The following is a 5232-nucleotide window of genomic DNA, read 5'->3' on the forward strand; positions in this document are numbered from 1 at the left end:
ACCGGTAAATCGAGAGCTTCGCTTTCTGACTCAGCTCTCTCTTCACCACGATGGACCGGTACAGCGCCCGCTTTACAGCAGACGCTGCGCCAATCTGCCTGTTCTTGTCTTTTTAAAAAATGTCAGGAGTAGAAAGTACAGATAACTGTGTGAAAATATAAGAAGTAGTAGTAAAAAGTAGGCTGAAAAATAATTACTCAAGTACAGATACCCAAAAATTCTACATAAGTACACTAACAAAGTATTTGTTCTTAGTTACTTTACAGCTCTGCCAGGGAATTAAAAAGTACTCAGGCCAATTCAGTATTTAAAACACACTTAATCTTTTGAGCACTGACCCAGTCCACATTCCATACCAACAGGTGACACTACATCATTGTTTGCCAACTGGAAAAAACAACATGCCACAACATGACGTTACATAATATTACAGAGCCAGTAAGGGGACATGGGGGATCCTGTAAAATTTTCTCGGGATCCTGAGAGAGAAAGTCAGGATTCTGAGACCCCAACCCTACTGTCACCTCACGGGCTCCGTATAAACATGACACAACATGATATAATTTTTACTAAATGTTAAATTTAAATGTTATGGGTGTGAAATCTTCAATCTAAATGTAAAAGTTAAATCTTAAATGTTGATGTTTATAAATCTAGGCATGGAGCTTGGCTCTTGGTGCACAGCTTTTGTTGTGACGTCAACATCCTGAGCAACAAAAGCAACTGTTACTCACATAGATGTGTACAGTATATATAAAGACATTTTATTTCTTTGTTGTTCAGTAAATATGAAATAAATCACTAAATATAATGTTGGTGTGTTGAGTCTACAGCTGGTCTCTGCTTCCCTCTGCTGACAGATTTTTACTGTAAACTTTTGTTAAAAAAGAAAAAATGAATTCAAAACTGTTAAAATATTTTTTGTTTTTGTGAGAGTGCATAATAAAACACTTTGGTAATGGTTTTGTTTTCTGCTGAACAGCAAAGAATAATGAGATATTTATTAAAATTCTCTGCCATGCTGCAGATTTCCAGGCGTGTTCGTTCGTCAGTCAGCAGTTTTGTCCTTTAAGCTGATTCGTTAACTTCATGACAGAGCCAGAGAAAACCTGGAGTCGAGCCATGTTTTTAATTTCTCTCAGGGAGTCGCTCCTCAACACTAGACGCTTCATTCTTCATCCTCTGACGCTTCTTCTCTGGAAGAAAATTAAAATAAATCGTTAGTCATCAGTCGTAAACATGTATTCCTGATCTGTCAACAGCTGTGGAACATTTTATTCACAAGTTGAAGTTTAACAAAAAACCTTCCATCCTCAGGTATGTTACCTGACCGGACTGCTGTGAGAAAACAAAATGATTACAAAAGTAAAATATGTAGGAGGAACAACGTAGCTGATGGGAAAGTTACAGTGAAACAAGCAGATAGATTAACTGTTTGTGTTGTTTTACACCATGAATACTAAAAATTGGACATGTGATTATTGTACAAAAGGTAAAAGCTGAAGTGTTTCTGCTCAGTGTGATGGAGATATTCACCTGAGATAGACTGGAACAACTCAAAACTTTCCAATATGTAAATTTAGTTTTAAATTAAATCAGTGAAAATTAAAGGAGTTTGTCTTTTTGTTGGAGTGAGGACTAGTTCAAAGTAGCAAAAGACTACCGGGTACTTAAAATTAGCAAAAGGCTGGTTAAAGGTAATGAAGCGCTAGCTAAAAGCATCAAAAAGCTGGCTAAAAACATCAAAAGGTGAGCTAAAAATGTCAAAACGTTAGCTAAAAGCATCAAAAAGTTAGGTAAGGTAGAAAAGGAAACCTAAAAGTTAAAAAAGATAACTCAAAAACATCAAAAGGCTAACTAAAACATCAAAAGGCTAACTAAAACATCAAAAGGCTAACTAAAAACATCAAAAGGCTAACTAAAAACATCAAAAGGCTAACTAAAAACATCAAAAGGCTAACTAAAAACATCAAAAGTCCAACTAAAAACATCAAAAGTCCAACTAAAAACATCAAAAGTCTAGCTAAAAACATCAAAAGTCCAACTAAAAACATCAAAAGTCTAACTAAAAACATCAAAAGTCTAACTAAAAACATCAAAAGTCTAACTAAAAACATCAAAAGTCTAGCTAAAACCATCAGAAAGCTAGCAAAAAGTATCAAAACCTAACTAAAAGTAACTAATGACTGGCTAAATATTACAAGAGGCTAAAAGTAAATAAAAACTAACTAAAAGCATAAAAAATTAGCTAAAGGCATTAAAAAGCTAGCTAAAATTAGAAAAAATCAAGTGAAAAGTGTCAGCTAGCTAAAATCCTCAAAAAAGGCCAAAAACACCAAAAGGTGAGACATAAAAGTGAAAATAGCTAAAATAATCCAAAAATTAAGGTAAAAAATATGACCTAAAAGTTACAAAAAGGTTGCTAAAAACATCAAAAGGCTAGCTAAAGGCCCTGTCACACTACTTATGCCAACTTATGAACCATTTTTTATGTCTAAATTGCTAATAAAAGTTATATTTGATCAATTCGTTAGGATAACAATATGTACACGCTGAAAAGAAGCTTTCTGTTGATTTTTTAAATTCCATCTTGAACAAAGACGTCTTTAAAATGTTCATAAATTGGCAAAGGTTGTTTAGTGTGACAGGGCCTTAAAGGCATCAAAACAGCAAAAGCTAACTAAAAGCATCAAGACCTACTGTAGCTAAAAGTAACAAATGACTAGCTGAAAGCATAAAAATTATCTAAACTAACTCAGCTAAGAGTTTCAAAAAAACTTGTGAAAAGTTTCAAAAACCTAGCTAAAAGTAACAAAAGGCTAGCAACAAATACTAAAAGACTAGCTAAAAGTATACAAACCTAACTGAAAACATCAATAGACTTACTCAAACGTATCAAAGTTGCTAAAATTACTAGTTGGGGTTTAAAGAACCAAAAAAGGTACTTAAAATGCAAAGAAAATGAGTAGCTAGAGGCTAAAAATAACAACAGGTTAGAGAAAAATGTAAAGAAATATAAAGTAGAGTGAAATCTTTACTAAGAGTAAAATAAGACAAAACATAGCAGGTATGGAGAAATATTTATAAATAAAGTCAAATAATTTGAAAAGTAAAACAATCACAGCAACAATCTCCTGAATGAGCGAAACATTTTGATATAAGAACAGCTAAAATAACTTACCCGGTAGTTAGATTGAAATATTTTCAAATAAAATCAAGAAATACATATTTTATCTGACGTAACGTGTTTTATCAAACAGCTGTTACTTTTCTGTTTATATTCTTGTCATTTTAAAAAAGGAGGAAGTTGGCTTTTAAATCAAAGAAACAAGTTTGAGCCTTTAAAACCGGCCCTGACTGTCAGGTCAGAGGATCAGGTTCAACAGGAGTGAAAAGTTCTCCACAACGATTTACTCTTTTCTGTTCCTTCAGCATTTGAGTTTTGGTTTAACCTGTTAAACTACAGATTCAGTCAGAGAGAAAACAAAAGGCTTTCTAAGGACACTCTGTTAATGACAGGCAATAAATACCCTTTAAACACTTTTTGCCAGATGTTTTCATCATCTAGTGGTTATTTTATTTCTCTTCAGTCACTGAGAGGCAGTTTATTTATTTATTTATTTATTTATTTATTTATTTCACTGATGATATGTTTCAATTACCGTATTTATTTCTCTACATGTTTGTTACCACATTCAAAATGTTATCTAAATTACTAATTTGTTAAAATAGAGCTACCAGGTTGGTTAATGCTAACTAGCACTAACTGATGATGTATATATATACATACATATATATNGATCGGTCAATAACCAGGCATGCAATACATGTAACAGTTACCTGTGGCTGAGAGCTGCTGGCTGAGCTGGGCTCCTGTGGGACAGAAGCTGTGTACGGGGAGGCAGAGAAACCAGCTTTGTCTGAGTGAGGAGATTCCCAGGCTCAGGTGCCGTCAGTTAGTTACATCCAGAGGACAAGGCGAAGCAACATTTACTTGTTTTCTACTCTTTTCACAAATGTTTAGACGAGCCAAGTCCGTTCACTCTTTTCAAACTACTTTTCAAAAGACATGCATTATTTTTTCCTATAAAAATAATGTAGTTGCTTACTCTTGGTAGTATGGCTTTACTTAAAATTTTATATTTGTGACATTCATTAATTTGGGGGTCCAATTTAGGGTTTTACAATATTGTGGGTGGTCAGGACCCCCCYACCCCCCAGGGGGATTTCTGCCCTTGTGTAGGACGACCATCTCCCAAGCTGTTCTGCCACTYGAAATAAGTTCTCCACTTCTTCCTGATGTTATCTCCAGGCWTGTTCTGGCTTTCCCAGCAGCCCATCAACAGTCCTCTTCTCAGCCCCACAGTTGGATTATGACATTTTGCTTGGATTGTGTGTGGATTTGTTTTGGTTATGTGAGGACCCACTGCCTGTCTGTTTGATTAGCTGTGTACAGTTTACTTGACGTCCATCATGGCAAAGTGGATGGTTTTCTGAAYCGTGACATCACATGCAAAGGGTCAAGTAAAAGTGTAAAAGCACTTTTTGTGTAAAAATAACGTAAAAAAAATACCCATTAAAGACAAAAGCTAGGCTGAACCACGGGTCTGTATTGCATAACACCACCTTTCACAAAAACAGTTTTCTAAAGGCAATAATGACTATAATGTTATATTAAAATGTTGAAAACTTTGGGATGCAGTAATGTGCATGTTTCAGCTGCAGATATCTCTGCTACAATTAGTCATGCAGGTGTGATGATCCTACAAACCAATCGGATGTCAGAATGGTTTATATTCATACTTAACAACCAACCACAATTAAATTCACTTTATCCAGGAGGCACATATACAGTTTCTGGATAGTTGTTTTTTCTCTCAGTGATAAGTTGGAATGAAATTATTCTTGTATTTTTAAAATGTAAGGAGTAAAAATTTGTCTGAAAAACATTTAGTCCAGTAAAGTATAAATAACTAAAATTTCTACTTAAAAGTATTTGTACTTCATTACTATACACCCCTGGCTTTACATATACAGCGGGTAAAATAAGTATTGAACACGTCACCATTTTTCTCAGTAAATATATTACTAGAGGTGCTAATGGCATGAAATTTTCACCAGATGTTGGTAACAACCCAAGTGATCCATACATACAAAGAAATCAAACCATAAATGTCCAGAAATGAAGTTATTTGTAATAATGTGGAATGGCACAGGGAAAAAGTATTGAAC

The 5232-nt window shown here is 34.4% G+C and overlaps 1 long non-coding RNA gene across 1 annotated transcript in view; it reads right to left on the minus strand.

Annotated features, from left to right (window-relative positions):
* Positions 1-299: 299 nt before the first annotated feature.
* Positions 300-5232, minus strand: part of LOC106526592 (uncharacterized) — a 6720-nt gene continuing 1787 nt past the window's right edge. The window contains exon 2 of the long non-coding RNA XR_001311272.1: positions 300-1196. This is a non-coding gene — a long non-coding RNA (uncharacterized LOC106526592). The remainder of the gene's footprint in view (positions 1197-5232) is intronic.

This window comes from Austrofundulus limnaeus, unplaced genomic scaffold (assembly GCF_001266775.1).
Source record: "Austrofundulus limnaeus strain Quisiro unplaced genomic scaffold, Austrofundulus_limnaeus-1.0 Scaffold283, whole genome shotgun sequence".
Classification (NCBI taxonomy): domain Eukaryota; kingdom Metazoa; phylum Chordata; class Actinopteri; order Cyprinodontiformes; family Rivulidae; genus Austrofundulus; species Austrofundulus limnaeus.